Source organism: Notolepis coatsorum, assembly GCF_963971535.1.
Source record: "Notolepis coatsorum genome assembly, chromosome: 16".
Lineage (NCBI taxonomy): Eukaryota > Metazoa > Chordata > Actinopteri > Aulopiformes > Paralepididae > Notolepis > Notolepis coatsorum.
Window position 1 is genome coordinate 31,498,487 of NC_140180.1, and position 18,785 is coordinate 31,517,271.

Consider the following 18,785-nt stretch of genomic DNA (forward strand, 5'->3'; position numbering starts at 1 on the left):
CCTCTCACAGTGCTTTATGCGAAAAAGACCATCCATTTGTCCTCCCGCTCCTATCCTGTTAGGAGGAATCTTCCATCTGCCTGTTTGGGGGCACGTGAGCGTCGCTCCAATCTCCCTTTTCCTCGTCGGAAGGCGCTCGGCTAAATCCGCGCAAGCCTAATGTTTATCCAATGTGAAAATAATGACTCAAAAGTGTTTTTCTTAATCCGGATAATTAAGAGTGTGAAAGGGGAAGATCAGTGTCATTGTAAATCATGCGGGCCGCGGCGATTGACTTCTTGGTCCCTGTAAGTTTCAGGTGAGAACGTCAGCGGATAAAGGTTAGATTAGGCCTAAGCCAGAGGAGCAGCAGCCCTTAATCTGTTATGATACAAGGATGATCACTTAAAAAGGTCTGGATCCAGGGCTCTGAGTGTTGGTTGGACGAGAGAGGGCTCGACTGGGACCGGTCTTAAAACCTGCTTAGCGGCGCGGCGGTGGCGGTGGCAGCTGTGAGCACTTGTGCACGGCCATGGATAGAGAGAGAAAGAGAGAGAGACAGAGAGAGGGAGAGAGAGAGAGGGATGGAGAGATAGATAGAGAGAGAGGGAGAAAGAGGGAGAGAGAGAGAGGAAGACATCTCAATATCACCCCTCTTCTGGGTTTCTCCACTGAGGGCGGGCTGGGCTTAGAGGGAAACCTGTTGTCGGCCAGTAATCTCAAGATCAACAAGCAGGTTCCAGGCCAGGGCTACGATTCCACTGTGGCACATCGGGGAACTGCAAAATGAAGCCCAGAGTGGTATTAAGGGCCCACATGGAAAACAGCTCATCTTGTTAGAGAGGAGGGAGACAGGAGACCAGCGGCCCGGACAGCGTTGGTACGGGACGAGAATTCAGTCCTCTCTCCTCGGATTGCATTACCGAACTCTAGCGGGACGGGAGTGTGGTGCGAGGGAGATTAGCGCGAGAGAATATGCTCGGTGAATTAGGGGTGGAAAAGATGGTTTGCTGCTGGCATGGTGGCATCTTTGAGGTGCTGAACTAGACGACACGGATGCTCAGAGATGCATTGCGGCAAAGGACCGGGGTGATTTGGGAATTATGATCCGCGGCGCAGTGCTGCTCCTCCACTTCTATTTATGTGTGACACCCCCAGAGTAAAGCTGTATAGCTTGTGCAGATAGACACACACACACACACACGCGCACGCACACGCGCACACACACACACACACACACACACACACACGCACGCACGCACGCACACACACACACACATTTTACAGACACACATACACATGTGCACATTTGTGCACACATACACACACACATGCATACACAAGCTAACACAAAAAGGCTTGTGTTTGTCCCGGTTCATACAGTACAATCAAAGGTAATTTGGAGCGTTGTTCAAGTCATGCATAAAGCATGTATGACCAAGACCTGCAGAATAGGCAGCAACTAATATACAAATGTTCTCAGAATAACTTGAATGCCTCCTATTACCTCTATTTTATGACAATTCCTCCTTTCTGTTGTTTACGCTAAAAAGAAAAAACATCTTGTCTTGTACTTCAGGATATAAGCGCCTCCTATAGAGCACGTAATAATAGTTTTTATCTTCACATAACTTTGGTCCATATGGCAATAAGATATTAAATCTTGAATCACGAGTGTCACTCTTGCATGTTATCGGATATTGAAGAATGTCACCGGTAATTAGTTGCATATTTACCAAGCTGCTTTATATGATAATAACCAGATGGATCAATTTACGCATATGTTTATTGACATTTTTTACTGGCCTATTGATTGGCACGGAAATAACTCAATACATTGTTGCCTAAGTGCTTCATTATCTCATTTGAAATGCGTTATTAACATGACATTTGTCATTTCCTATTACTAGCCATGACTCTCATACATTACAACCCAAGGCAATTTGTTTGTCTCTGCGGTAAACTGAACTAATAGCTAATACCAATTGATTATTGACAATTTAGAGGTGACACAACCATTAACCGAGAATGACGATCACATCAAAGCTATCCCCCAAACACACACACACACACAATGATGAATTCTCAATTTAACTGTGAGTTACAGTAATTAACCAATTTATATTCAATACTAATAATGTGAGTTGGTGTAACATGTAAATTATTACATTCTCATTAATGGTGTCACTCTTTCATGTGTAACCTACAGTATGATGCTATGTGGATGTGTCATCACTCCTTAATGTATCATGACACTGCACACTATTTATTGTTGTTTCTATATTTTTATAGCGTTGTTTCAATGTTGGTTGTATATTGCATTTCAGTACAAAACATTTAAAACATTGTAGGCATTTTGGTCAGTACCTTTAAATTGTACGTAAATTGATGGCTCTGGGATAGATTTGGTCCAATTCCAGTTGAAAAGAAACCGAGACCTGCTAAAGAATCTCACGGAAGAAGAGACAACGAACAAATATGTGCAATGTTCAGGACGCACATCCTGTAGAAGTACATGGTGATCAAGTGCTGTACGGCGCTGTACAAACGTCTCAAGTTACATTTTGTGTCACAGGTTTCGCTCCAGTCACATTCTAGAAGAGGGCAAGGTCTAAGGGCCAATCACTATTAACATAGTGATTTTGAGCGACCATCTTTACACCCTTCATCTTTACGATGATCGCTTGTGGCTTTGGACAACACTGTCTCGGATTGCCGTGTGAGAGTCTCCCATAAATAGTCAATTGACTTTGTATGGGATCATTTTGTTCTCAAGGTCTTGGCCACATGACTCCCGTGCTCTCGGAAACCACTGCCTCATGCCTGGGAGCAAGGCACACGAGCAGTGACGAACACATCCAATAACATGGTGGATTTACTGCTACACAGAACCACCTGTGGAGATTCAAATGATCATATCGATGATATGTATCTGCATACGCCCAATGTGAGCGGCAGCCTCTCCAAAGCGATCATACTACAGGGATTAATGACTTCAATATTATCTTATTTCCTTGAGGACTTCCATTTATCTTTGTCGCACTATGATAATTTCCTGTAATCAAGAATCTAATCAAGCCATATGCTAAACCGGGCTTCTAATAAACACATGAGCCCCTCTCTACAGAGAAAAAGGAAATGTTATGTTATGTGCATATCATTAAGACTCCTTCACCGCATTGAAAACAAGAAGAGAGGGCCATAAGCCCCTTTCACACATGCACTGGACTCCTGAACTTAGCGGCACAGTACCCGGAGGGGCTGTAGGTACCAATGCAAATGTTCGAATTATTCAGCCTGGAGTTTACCCTCCCAGCACCCGAGTCTGTGTAATGACCAACTGAGCCCATGTGAGAATATGGCGGATCATTGTTTGCGGAATTCACACAGTGAGCGAGTGGGGGCGTGTTGATTAATGTATACTAGGCTATGTTCTGTACACATTGATGTTGCATACAGTTGGCCTTTACCCGCTAATGAAAATGTATGGGTTGTGGTGGATACAAATGTACAGTATGTTATCTACATTCTCTCCAATTTCATTCCCGTCCATGATTTGGGCATGTTTACGAGGTGCGCCCGATATGTTCCAAAGAGACAGTGTGGAGGAATGCTGGTGTGGGGAGTGCAACACTGTAAAAAGGTTGTACATTTATATTACATGTGTGCTTCCCACAGTGTTTTAGCCTGCATGAAACGTTTATTAAGTGGTCATAATTTGCAAAGAATCTGCTCAATAATGCTTTGAAATATCAAGTAATACAAACCATTTTTGGGATTGTATGGATTGCTTGTAAACAATGTATATATGTTATTTGCACCATACGGAACACCGCTGGCTGCTTCTTTAACTCTGTACGGAACACTGCTGGCTGCTTCTTTAACTCTGTACGGAACACTGCTGGCTGCTTCTTTAACTCTGTACGGAACACCGCTGACTGCTTCTTTAACTCTGTACGGAACACCGCTGGCTGCTTCTTTAACTCTGTACGGAACACCGCTGGCTGCTTCTTTAACTCTGTACAGAACACTGCTGGCTGCTTCTTTAACTCTGTACGGAACACTGCTGGCTGCTTCTTTAACTCTGTACAGAACACTGCTGGCTGCTTCTTTAACTCTGTACGGAACACCGCTGGCTGCTTCTTTAACTCTGTACAGAACACTGCTGGCTGCTTCTTTAACTCTGTACGGAACACTGCTGGCTGCTTCTTTAACTCTGTACAGAACACCGCTGGCTGCTTCTTTAACTCTGTACAGAACACTGCTGGCTGCTTCTTTAACTCTGTACAGAACACCGCTGGCTGCTTCTTTAACTCTGTACGGAACACTGCTGGCTGCTTCTTTAACTCTGTATGGAACACTGCTGGCTGCTTCTTTAACTCTGTACGGACCACCGCTGGCTGCTTCTTTAACTCTGTACAGAACACTGCTGGCTGCTTCTTTAACTCTGTACGGAACACTGCTGGCTGCTTATTTAACTCTGTACAGAACACTGCTGGCTGCTTCTTTAACTCTGTACGGAACACCGCTGGCTGCTTCTTTAACTCTGTACGGAATACCGCTGACCCTTATTTCATTTCAAACCTTTATTTGAACTAGAAAAAAGGTGAGGTTGCCCTCATTTGCAACGATGTCGAGTTACATGTATGGCAGTTGAATGAATATTTTAAATAATGATTTTCCGTACACAGCCGGAGGAGGTCATTCTCCCTTTCTGCGTCGTGCACTTTCTCTACCGAGGTGCCGCCCCTCGCCTAAACCAAGCGGAGTATTTCCATGTGTGAGAACACGTCTGCCACAGAAAGCCCTGCTGTGTGAAACTCCAGGCAATGATGCGCCTGATTCTCAGGCCACTGTCTGAAAGGGTCTTCGGTGTGGTTCCAGGTTGATCAGCTTGACTCAGAGAGAGCCCAGAGAAAAGTCCTCATGAGCAAATGATAAAAGAAGAACATTAGATTATGTTTTAGATGAAATACCTTAAATGTGTTTTTTTGAAAGTGTCCAAAAAAAAGAAGATAGTATAGAAGTATGCTATTGTAAATGGTTTCTATTCATACATACCGTAGGAGTACGTTTAAGTGTATTCTTCTTTTTCTTAAAAAAACCCTGAATTATTTGAATATTTAGACATCTTGAACAATTGTATCATCAGTCGGATTTCTGATACTACGTGACATTTACTGGACAAGGACATGACGTGACCCAGAGCCAGATGTCATGGCCATCACACAGTGCTTTTAAACTGTGGATCTGAAAGCCCGCGTCGTCGTCGCCACGTTCTGTGAATGCATGCCAGATGATTGCCAAAACCTGGAGAATCTTTGTGATGGAGTCTCATTATATTGCGGCTATAGTTTTCTTGCTGATTTAGCGGAGTGACTCTGGCGAGCGCGGGAGGGCATGTGCAATCTCTTTTGTCTGGATATATAAAAGAATAAATATCCTGCTAAACCCAGAGAGCGGCGCAGGGCTGGGGGCCTAAAGCTGCCGCTCAGTATTCACCGCTGGGTCTCTCTTTGGTCTCTGGTTCCACACACCATCCTGGAACTTTCCTCGTTCGCCCCTTCTTGCAACGAGATAGAGCGAGTGGGGGGAGGGAGGGAGGGAGGGAGATAGAGGGGCGACGGAGGGGAGGGGGAAATGAATTGGGGCCTGGCGTTTGATGTGTTGATTGGGAGGGAGAGGGCGAGGACAGCAGCTGCATGGAGCGCTTCCCCAGAGGGAGCAGGCTTGATAGCTAAATGAAGACCTCTAGTGCTTTCTTGTTAGCCGAGATGGATCTCGCGTCCAGATGAAGCACAATTAGTCAATGGCGGCTTTAGGTGTAGCGCGCGATCGCGGGGCCACAAATCAGCGGTTCTCGCGGGGCGAGGGCTATTGGCAGCTACTGCCCCGGGCTGTGTCCTAGCCCCGCTGGCCTTTATGTGCCTCCTTATACCACAACAGAGGAGAGCGGAGAAATCCCAAGCCGAGAGGGGGGGCTGCACAGTGCACACATCTCTCGTTAAATGATCTCTCTGGCATTTGTGATACAGCTGTGCACATGTGATTAGAGTGTGAGGCGAGTGCGGTCCAGCCAGCCAGTTTGGCTGAGTTCTTTTCTCTTAGATCTCCCAGCCTCCTCTCATCTGACACGTAAAGAAGGAAAGATCCATGGTAGACTTTTCGGTTTGCCAATCAGACATTGTATTATTTCTCTTATGTCTGTGTGTGCAGGCCTGTGTCCTCGCATAGAATGGTGAATTGAGTATTGCTGCAAGTATTCTATGCTAAAGAGTAGCTCTTAAGTATACCATCAACAACAAAAGAAATCACTTAATCTCTGACTGAGATTCTTTTTTTGCTTTTGTTTTTCCTCAGCGTTTATCTGCATCTTTCTCCCCCTCCCCTGCTACTCTTCCACGTCTTGCCTGCTAGACGAGGCAAAACAGAGCAGTCATCTGAAACGACAGCAAAAACAGCCATGTTTGCTCTTGTCTGTCATGTCCTCCGTCGCTACTAATGCCACTGGTGCAATGCAACGTGGGGAAGTTTGTGCCACTGCATGATGAAGCGTTCTATTTATATTAAAATGAGGCTGCTCCTCTGGGAGACATAGAGGGGGAATGGAACAACAAACAGCGAGCTTTAGAGACCAGGCAGAGTGGGGGAACCGGTGCTGGTGACAGCAAAATGGCAACTCCTCATACAAAGTGGCCCTAAGGACCTCGGGAAGAGTTATAATGCAAGCGCTGGCATCGGGGAAGAGGCTTGGAAATGGAGCACGTACTGTACTGTGTGCACTTTGCCATAAAACAACACCCACGGTAATAAAGTAAACCCTCTAAATCCACAGACCACAGTTCACTATCCCCTGAAATTGGTATTAGTTGGTGTATTTTTTCTTTTTTTTCTCCCCCCATCCTCTCCTTGTTAATGCATTGACCAACACGGTGCTTGCGTCGGCTGACCCGTGATGGATTGTTGAATAACCCTTTGTTTGTTGTGGTCGCTGCCTGTATTTGTTACAATATTGACTACTGTCATTCATGTTTTGTGTTTGTTGTTTTTTTCTTTTCCAGACCAAATGATGCTTCAAAGGGGAAAAAACAAGACTTTATAATAAGAATTATATAATAATCATTATTATAAGAATAATAAGATACCAAACACATGCTGTACACATTTATTATTGTGGTATATTTATTATTATTATCATTATTATTATTGTTATTATTATCATTTTAAACATGTGTAGAATAAAAATATATAGCTACAATTGGCCAGTCATTATACTCATTCAGAACAGACCTCTTGACATGTGGGTACACAGCTGGATCTAATAACCTTAATAATGGCTCTGTTCCATTTAGGTGTGTCAGTGAGCCATGCTGGACGGTGAGCCAGCATACCAGCGCCATGCCAGGGCCCTCGCACGGGCACACCGAAATGAAGCAGACCAAATATTAAGGTTATTAGTTACACCTGTGTTTATCCATCTATGACAATGTCAACATGTCTGCCGTGTAAAAAGGTATATTGCCTGCCTCGACTTAAAGACGAAAACCTCAGTCAGGAGAATGCACCCGTTTTATTTAGAACATGATTTGTTACCATCGTTTCTCGTGAGCGTCAGACAGTTTATTATCAGGGGTCCAAGCTGCTGGAACCTTTTACATTTGGTAGGATTATTTTTTACCTTTCTCCGCTAAAAGTGTCTCAGGCTCAGAAACCATAAATCCTCGACCAACCACATTCGGTAGGTGGGTTCCTATGGGCTCCCACTACTCAGGCACTACAAATCACCCCTGTCGGCCAGATGGTGGCGCTATAACAAAGGGTCAAGCTCAGAAAGCCATAACTCCCATGCTATCATTTATCAGATCAGCATGAATACCGCCTTTGCAGCTGGATGTGCTTCTCTGATTTATCTGGGACCACCTATGTCCACCATATTGTTTGCCCACCATTTAGAATTTTCTTTTTTTAAACCTCAGGGGAACAGCTTACATAAATGGGCCCAATCGGATAAACAATATGGTCGCTGTCAACCAATCAACTTGAGTATGCGTGTCCCTCAGCACAGATTTGACCATAAGACATCAATAATTTAAACAATCGGCATGTGCTGTGGTGGTAATGTTGGGTAAATGTATCTGATCATAACTGTACACTGGTACGTACTGTACCTATGGTGCCAAAACGCCATCATGCTTAAGTCCAAAATATCATAATGCTTAAAGCCAACAAACCATAAGCCTTAATGCCAAAACACCATAATTGCTCATTTTCAATGCAATCTTTATGCCCAATGCTTGGAACCCTGCTAATCGCTGCTTGTGGCTATATTTATTATTATGATTATTGTGATTATTATTATGATGGTTATGATCATTATTATTATTATGATTGTTGTGATTATTATTGTCATCATCATCATCATCATCATCATCATCATCATCATCATACATTTTGCCTTTATATTCCAGGACCTGTATCAGTATTTCACATGAGTAGACCAGAGCCTATAGTTAAAATGACTTGGCCTAATAACCTACATCATCACTCCGCCGTGGTAATAAAGGCCAGTGGGCAATAACAGCTGATTCTCTCCCTCCGTTCTCAAAGAGAGCTGTGTAGAATGGAATAGAATGGACCCTGGCCCTGCCGTCTGTCTGGTTAATTAAGCTCAAGGGTGAAGGCGTTATTTGTGGGAAAGAATCCAATTACTTTGCCTCTCCAATGCCGGCAGAGAGGGCCTTGTGTGTTGTTGGTGGTGGTGGTGGTGGTGGTGATGATGACGATGATGAAGACAAAGATGATACCACTCAGAGGCAAGATAGCCACTTCAGGACTTAAGGAGTCCATTCTTCATACGTGCAACACCCTTGATTAGCCAATTCCCACATGTACCCCCCTAGCCTTTTTACAGATGTTAGAATAATAGCCATATTTCATCCGGTGTGATGGGGATCTCATTGTGACCGGCTCGGAAAAAACAGAATTACATTTTAGATTGTAGGTTTCAGTATTACACCTCAAATCGGTGGTGGGAAAGTGCTGAGATGAATAAAAAAGTATACCCTGGTTAATTGTAAGTTCAAAGGCACAGGGCTTATATCATACAAAAGAACCAATTAAAATCTCTGAAACCTTAATTACAACCGTAACATCTAAAAACAGACCACTATATCCCAGTCTGCCTCTGTGTAATAGATGGCCTTGTTTGAACATAGATGGTTGCGTTTCTCAAAGCAATTAGTGGCCTTAGACTGGGATCAGTCAATGCTACTCAGAGAGTGCCAAATTAAACAAATGTCCATGTTTTGAGAAATGTCTCACTTAAACGTTGCACTTCAAAGTATCTCCCAGACTAGTGATTACATTTTATCTTTGTCTGCTAAATAGCATCCAAATAGCTGGTTTCGTTCTTCATCGGCAAACAAACAGGACAAAGGAATGCCAGTGTAATAAGCGCTTTGTGTCTGGCAATAACTACTTCTGACACGATTGCTTACAAAATATATTCCGCCCTCAACCGGCCAATTTTGAAAAGCATTTACGGCTATACTTGCACTCGTTTAATGAGAACACATTTTGAAAGGAACTTTCAGGTCAGTTTTTCTTTCGCTATTTATTTACCTGTCAAACATCGGCCCGTCTTCCTAATTGACGTTTGTGTACTTGTCCTGTGTGCTGATCTTGTGCCTGTTTGATGTGACTGGACCCATATATGTTTGGTGCATGTGTGTGTATGTTCATGTGTGTGTATGTTCATGTGTGTGTGTGTGCGCGCGCATGAGGGCACGGCGGTATCATTTCACACTTTCATGTCTCCGCTGGGACCAGGCAGGGGCCCCTAATCTGAGCCTGTGAGACCTCACCCCGCTCTCCCCTCCTGAACTCTGGCGCGGTGCAGGTCACCTCCACGGGGCACAGGGGAGCGGCCGCCTCAGCCAGGCCTTAATCCCGGGGAGTCGATAGATCGCAGCGCGGCTGCAGGCCTCGGCTCCGGGCGGGGGCTCCTCGGAGAGCGCTGCTCATTTCAATAAATGTAAAGTGATGCGCTGTCCACAAGCAAACACGAGCGCTACACACACGCGCGCGCACGGGCACACACACACACACACACACACACACACACACATATACAAACGCACAGACCACATGTGCATATATGTACACACACACACACAAACACACAGACATACCCGCACACACGTGAGACCATTATGTACGCAGATGTGATGGAGGTGTCCTCGGGGCAAGAGTATGGAGGTGTGATGCGGCGAGGCTGTTAAATGACAGGCAAGCGAGTGGAACATTTGCTCGCTGGATGCTGTCGATGCGTCGCTGCTGCCCCGATAAGACCTTATTTACATTTGTCAGGGTGGAATTGATTTCTTTTTTGCCCTTTACAGACTGCTCAAGCTGCAAAGTGGACAGGCACAGTGTACAGCACACCTCCCGATACAGTCTGGAATGTCCATCAAAAGTGCACCACGTTTGAGAGTTCTTGTTTAAACAAAAAAAAATAAAAAGAAGAATAAGAAAATGTATATAATTAATAATAATAGAAAATGTAATAAATAAAACTTTAAAGTAGAAGCATAAAATAAAGCCTACCTCTGACATACTGTCAGGTGTGACACCGTCAGAGTGGACACGCCTCACCTTTTATATGTGTGACAGTGACATGTGTTGGCATTAACTCCCTGTGGAGAGAGCATGGACAAAATATCAGTTTCCACATGGGTGGGTGGGTGGGTGTGTGTGTGTGTGTGTGTGTGTGTGTGTGTGTGTGTGTGTGTGTGTGTGTGTGTGTGTGTGTGTGTGTGTGTGTGTGTGTGTGTGTGTGTGTGTGTGTGTGTGTGTGTGTGTGTGTGTGTGTGTGTGTGTGTGTGTGTGTGTGTGTGTGTGTGTGTGTGCTTCCGTGTGTGTGTGTGCATGTGCATGTTTTGTGCGTGCGTGTGTGTGTGTGTGTGTGTGTGTGTGTGTGTGTGTGTGTGTGTGTGTGTGTGTGTGTGTGTGTGTGTGTGTGTATGCACATGTGCTTCCATGTGTGGGTGTGTGTGTGTGTGTGTGTGTGTGCATTAGGATACAATGAGATGGGTGGCTGAGCGGGCACCTCCCACCATTAAGGCACTAAATAGGCAGCCAGTGGTCCGGCTGAGAGTGTGAATGAGCAGCTCCTCCAGGGAGGGAAGGGTCAGCGCCTTCCTGATGGGAGTGTATGATTAAGGTCAGGCCCACTGACTAATGTGACTGTGTGTGGCGTCCAAATGGACACCAAACTCTTCAGGGTTAAGTTTATAATATTTTTTTACAGGCCAAGGTTAAAATCAGACACAGACACAGACACACACACACACACACACACACACACACACACACACACACACACACACACACACACACACACACACACACACACACACACACACACACACACACACACACACACACACACACACACACACACACACACACACACACACACACACACACACACACACACACACACACACACAAACTCACAACACCACAATTGGATCATTGGGCAGGAGAGTTGATTGGAAAAGGAAGTGATGATGTCATTGTCTTTCTTGAGAGGCTTCTGTTTGGTTGAACAGCGTCTGTATTTAACTGCATGGGGTTTTCAGTGCTGTAGTAGCATTTCATATTCCATATACACAAATGTACATTTAGTCATTTTCTTTTTTATTTCAGATATTGATCGAAGAGACGGTCGGGGGGCGGGCTTCGACTGTCCTGACTGTGGTGGCGAAGTTCGTTCCACTGTCATGGAGCGAGGAAAGAGAATAGCCTGCTTCGCTTTGATGACCCCCCCTCCCCAGGAGCCAGAATAGAAGTGGGTCTCAGGATAAATCTAACTCCCCACAAATGTGATCACATTCGCTGGCATATACACACACACTGACGTATACTTTATATATCTTTAGATTAAAGAAAAAGCAAATAAACTAAAATAAAACTGAAACAGCCCATGGCCCTTAATTCCTATGTGATTCAACCGTGTTTTCCGATGATCATATGAAACAACGCTGCTTCACCTTTTGTTTCAGGTTTGTTCTGAGGTGAAAAGTTTCCTTCGATACAGCGGCGAAGGTAAAGTGCACATTTTGCAGAGCGTCTGCTTTGATCGGCTCACACATGCATATTGTTCATTTAATTTTTAATGCGCATCTGAAACCATACAATGAGATCTTGACAGATCTGAGAGGACCGCATCCTTCACTCCCATCAATGAATCATCATTATCAGGACGTTCCCAGTGGTCTTCATCTAGCAATCCCACTCAAGAGGGGAGTCAGTCAGACTGATTGACAGACAGACAGACTGACACGTGCATTTGGCAAATAGATAACTTTGACCTCCAGCACTGAGGGTATTTCACTCAGAGCGCTGCCAGACGGGTCCTGCACCCAAAAACTATTTATTAACATGCCCCCAAAAATAAATAAATTAGGGGTGTCCGTCCCCAGATATCTCCTCCAAATCAAACTCCAAAAGATTATTCCACATAATTATACTAAAGGGCAATTGGTTGATATGTGGCAGGGTCGGAGGTCGTGGCCCGCTATAAGCAATCTGTAGGAGCTGGATGGCAGGCTGTAATACGGAGCGGAGCGTCAGCCTCTGACCCTATTCCCAGGGCTGATTGCTCCATGTCACTTCCCTTCAACTCATGTAAATTGTGTCTGGGGTTCCTGGGGGAAGGGGGGATGGTGTCGGGACAGGGATAAGTGTATCTGTTAGGGTGTGTGCATGTGTGTTTGCACGGGCATGTGCATGTGTGTGTGTGTGTATGTGCATGCATGTGTGTGCGTGTGTCTACGTGCGTGCATGTGTGTGTATTTGTCTATGTGCATTTGTGTATGTGTGTGTGCGTGTTTGTGTTTGTGCCGGCATGTGCATGTGTGTATGTGCGTGCATGTGTGTGTATTTGTCTCTCTCTGTGTGTGTGTGTGTGTGTGTGTGTGTGTGTGTGTGTGTGTGTGTGTGTGTGTGTGTGTGTGTGTGTGTGTGTGTGTGTGTGTGTGTGTGTGTGTGTGTGTGTGTGTGTGTGTGTGTGTGTGTGTGTGTGTGTGTGTGTGTGTGCGCGCGCGTGCGTGTGTGCGACGCGTGTGTGTGAACGTGGACAGGGGCCCTATGTCCACTCTCCACCAGCGAGATGTCCTGCAGCCTAGAGGCAATAATGGCTTCTTCAGGCAATCAGAAGAGGTGGTTTCTTGACTCATCTCCTTTAATGGGTTGGCCTCCTCAGGCTAAAATTGAATAGCCCCGACATGGCCTAAGGCGGGCGATGAAAATTCAATAATTCGTTAGGGTCAACGTCCTGTCATATTTTTTTGGGGGGGGTTGGGGGGCCGTAATTACACTGCACTAACATGGGGTTCGGACAGGGCTCTGTGTGTGTGTGGGGGCAGGTGGGATGGGGTGGGTTGGTGGGGCAATTTGAAGGCTGAGTGACACCTGCACCACCACAGAGTCTAAAGAGGATGGTCGCCTCCATGTGTCTCATCCGCTAGTCCTGCTACTGTGGCCTGTTCACCCTGGCTAGTAGCATTACTGTGGTACGTTCACCCTGGCTAGTAGCATTACTGTGGTACGTTCACCCTGGCTAGTAGCATTACTGTGGTACGTTCACCCTGGCTAGTAGCATTACTGTGGCCTGTTCACCCTGGCTGGTAGTGCTACTGTGGCCTGTTCACCCTGGCTGGTAGCGCTACTGTGGCCTGTTCACCCTGGCTAGTAGCGCTACTGTGGCCTGTTCACCCTGGCTAGTAGTGCTACTGTGGCCTGTTCACCCTGGCTAGTAGTGCTACTGTGGCCTGTTCACCCTGGCTAGTAGCGCTACTGTGGCCTGTTCACCCTGGCTAGTAGTGCTACTGTGGCCTGTTCACCCTGGCTAGTAGTGCTACTGTGGCCTGTTCACCCTGGCTAGTAGCGCTACTGTGGCCTGTTCACCCTGGCTAGTAGTGCTACTGTGGCCTGTTCACCCTGGCTAGTAGCGCTACTGTGGCCCATTCACCCTGGCTAGTAGTGCTAGTGTAGCCTGTTCACCCTGGCTGGTAGCGCTACTGTGGCCTGTTCACCCTGGCTAGTAGTGCTAGTGTAGCCTGTTCACCCTGGCTAGTAGTGCTACTGTGGTACGTTCACCCTGGCTGGTAGCGCTACTGTGGTACGTTCACCCTGGCTGGTAGCGCTACTGTGGTACATTCGCCCTGGACAAACCTAGAAGAGCATAGAGTTCAATGTGACAGCTGTGGTAGAAACTGTAAACCAATTATTTCATCCACATCATCAACGTTAGTCAACTGGTTATCAGCACACAATGTGAAATATAGGGGTTAATAGTGGATATACATTATGAAGTTTTTAAATTGTATTCTTATAATAGAAAATGCAGTCATGCCTCAGATTATTGGCCAATTACATGTAATACTGTAATGTACATGTACTATTACCAATGTATAAGAAGAGGCATACAATAGTTAAGATGGACGTACTACCTAGAATCAACTTCTTCAGCTCAATGCTACCGTTACCCCCTCCAGAGGGTTACTGGAAAAGATCACACTCCTCCACATACAAATTTATTTGGAATAACAAACCACCACGTATAAAAAGACCGCACATAGAAATAAAGCAGACGGTGGCATGGCATTTCCAGATTTTTTCCACTATTTTAAGGCGTACACATTAAGACCATTGACAACATGGTTTGATCCCCAAGCATTAGTATCCTGGAGAAAATTTGAAGAAAACATAGTAGCCCCACATAGACTGAAGGACATAGCATACACTAAACTACCAATCAAGCATTGCGAACGGAAATTTGGCCCCATAATTACTCATGCGATCCGGATATGGCGTGAAACACAAAAAAAATATCCTAACCCACATAAATGGCACAATCATACTCCCTTATTCAATAACAATGCACTCTTGATTGGAAAACGACCTATAAGATTCCCTATATGGGAAAAGCAAGGCATACACTCATTAGGGGATGTTTTTAACAAACAGGGTTTCTGTAGTTATGAAGAAATACAGAAGAAATTTAATCTCACCAAGTCCACACATCTTTTTTTACTTACAGTTATTGTTATGTTTGAAGACTCAAGGTGTTCCATTAACGAAACCAATTGAACACCACAGATACCACAAATTCTTCTATGAAAGAGAGACATCAAGAGGTTTTGTTTCAGATTTGTATCATCAATTACTAACGTCCTCATATGAAACCCTCCACCTAGACTCCGTCTGGAGGAGGGATATACCAGACCTGGAAAGTGATTTTGATTGGCAAGAAGCCTGGGCAAATGTTCGACTCACATCAAGGAACCCGGACCATCAACAAATCAATCTTAACTATATTCACAGGACATACTTGACTCCTATAAGACTGAAAAAAATGGGTCTTATACAAGACTCCAAATGCTCTTTATGTACAAATGGGGACGAGGGGACATTTATGCACATGTACTGGGACTGCCCACCAGTTAAGATATTCTGGAAAGAGGTGACCCAGCAATTATCAAATCTCTTAACTTGGAATATACCTGTACACCCCTCTGTATTACTGCTGAATGATGTTTTTGAGTGTGCAGTACATCCACAGCTAAAGAGATTGGTTTTATCGGGTATCACAGTGGCTAAAAATCTGATAGCATCACGATGGTTCCAACCGGAAAAAATGTGCCGAAAGGTCTGGATTATTACATATCTCGATGTGATCTATCAAGAAATATCTACAGCAAGAATGTTGGGTCTCAATGAATCCAAAATGACATTGTGGTTAGAAGTGGTGGAGAAAATAAAAGCTAGCATATAATGGTAATGTCTGGTTAGGAGTGAGGGAAAATGGATGGATTATCCAATGGGGGGTCCGGGAGGGGGGGGGGGGGTACGAGCTGGAGCATATGTGTGTAGGTTTTTAGATAACAGGTATTAAGGGTATATCCTATATATGACAATTAACTAAAATGTGATTTCATTGGATGTGCACTGTCAACTAATGCTTGTATATCTTATCGTGTGTTGTCATGTTTGTTTATGTGTTTGTTTAAAAAATTATAAAAAAATAAAATACAAAAAAAGAAGAGGCATACATGTAGCTGCACAAAAACTGGTGATGAACAACATATGGCTGACTGGCTGTAACAACTGGTACATTTGATTGGTGAAATTGATGCATCCAAATACAAGTTCAGAGTGATGGAGATTAAGTTAATTTACTATCACTCCATAATGAAAGGTTGTACAATACAATTAAACGACTAAACTAATTAACAATTCATCAAAGGAAAAGTTGCTCCATATCTACAGTCCCTAATAAGACTATTTCATATCCAATGTATCTCTCCTTACTAGTATCCTTACTAATTTACCATTTAGTTGAAACTAGAAATTGTAACTTGAGCATTTTTCTTATGTGTGTAATTAGAGGTGTAATCATCTGTTGTTAGATTAATAACTATTGTTAGTCCGATATAAAATAGTAGTTATGACTGGTCTAATTATAATTAGCATCTTCTCATAATACTCATCATGGTAATTAAGCCATGTATCAACCTTCTTTCTCGTTAGTTATTGTTGTGTAATTACAGATTTCAGATTTACCTATAATGGTAATAATGGGTATGTTGTAATCACATGCAACTAGAGTTACGCTTTATTACTTCACACCAAAAATTCACCCTCATAAATATGTAGATCATGAGAGGAATCCTATAAATATGTCACAGTACACAATAAACTACACATGGGGTATATGAATTAATATTGATCCCCTCCTATGTCAAACACGAATGTCTCATATTCTACCCCTCCCCAAAAACAAAAAAAAATACGGAATACATTTTAAATTGAAAATGCTTATAATAGGGTAACTCCTGTGGGGGTGGGGAAGGGATATCTGGCTCTGTCGGTTTTATACGGCATTATTATTCCCTGGGTTGTAAATTCTGGCTTGTTAAGATCTCTGACAACAACGATATAAAATTCAATCAATGACGCTCCTCTTTCCCCCGGCCCTCTGCAGACGATCCCAGGCCACTGATAGTTCCTAAATCAAAGCCGCATGGATTCTGCATAATTGTATGGTGGCAGTGGCCCGGGGTTGGGTCGCGCGCGGTGGCCCCTCCGCTTTATCGAGTTAATGTGAGCGTCCGTATATAAAACACTGCCTCGTAAAACACTTACATTGACATATTGCCAAACAGGCAGCATGTTTATTTATCACAGCTCCTTGGGTAGAAGTGGTGGTCTGTCATATGATATTCAATACCTGTCATTCTTTCATTCATCTGGCACTGCATGCTGGATCCATTATACTGATATTCTCGGGGGCTCGGCCTCGCAGCGCTGAGTTGTGTGTGTCCTGGTGGAAAAAAGAAAGAAAAAAAAACGTTACACGCAAAATGTTCCTCAGGGGGGGGGGGGGGGGGGGGGGGATGGCGAGGATGAGGTTTCACACGTCTTTTTATTTTGGGGGGGGGGGGGACAACAACTTCTATTTTCACACTGTGCGAATGCAACGTGATAGCATAACAAAATGAAAATGTGCCGAACACAGATGAAATGTGTCTGTGTACATCCGTTGTGTGTGTGTGTGTGCGCATGTGCACGTCGTGCGGCCATATGCCTCTCCCTCCACGTGCATCTGCATGCCGCGCCATGTCTGCTCTGCTCACTAAGTGATTCCTCTGATTGATCATTATCTGATGGCCTCTTAATTAGAATGCTAATGAGGAGGAGGTTTTTCCGGTCAGCCTGTTTGCCCCCCCCCTCCTCCCCCCGTCTCGTCCATCTCAGGGTGAGGCGTAAATGGAAAAAGAATGCTGTAATGGAAATGACATGGGCGATGTGGGATGGATGATCCCCTAGTTAATATTTCCAATCTGTTAATCAATGGCCTGGTCGATGGGCCGCCGCGCAGTGACACCAGAGCTCCCGGCGTCAGCACCCGGGGTGATGGGGATTGTGAGGGAGAGAGGATGGTGGCTGAACAAGCAAGCTTGAACGTTGTGTCCGAAAGGCTTCTAATTGAGAGGGAGACCAAATCTTTAATTTCTGTTCTAAGTATGTATAAGAAGAGGCATACATGTAGCTGCACAAAAACTGGTGATGAACAACATTTGGCTGTAACAATTGGTACATTTTATTGGTGAAATTGATGCATCCAAATACAATATTGGTATATTCATCCAACCACATCGGTTTTGAAAACACATTTTGTAAATATTTACGCATGGGAATGTGAAATATCGCTTTGCACTACGTACCGAGCTTTTTTTTTTCTCTTCTATTCACAAGGTTACGTGAACACTGAATTATTATTTGTATTTTTTCTTCTTGTTGTTATTGTTCACGGGTGGGTTGCAGGGTGCCGGGGGGAGGAGGGGGGGGAGAGGCGGGGGGGTTTGTTTGAGATCAGAGTGTGGAACGAAAACGTATTAACAGCGTAATAACAAAAGATTATGTTCATCTGGGGCGAGGCCCTCCGTTTTCTCGCTCACGCCGACTGTGAAGTCTTTATTCTGCGAGTCGGCAGCGCTGCTGCGCCCTTAAAAAGGTTATTATGTTCTCTGACTGTGGCAGCGCTGTCCCAGGGAGCTCCAGCATTGTGGCGGGGGTCGCCCGTACCACATTAGAGGTAATAAATGTGCGTTGGCACTACTCAATTTAAAGTAAAGCCCCTGCTTCCTCCAACCTCCCTTCTTCATTCCTAATAGGGTATTCCACCAACGCATCTAATAAGTTGCGGGATATCTGCTGTGCGAATGGCTGAATATTTC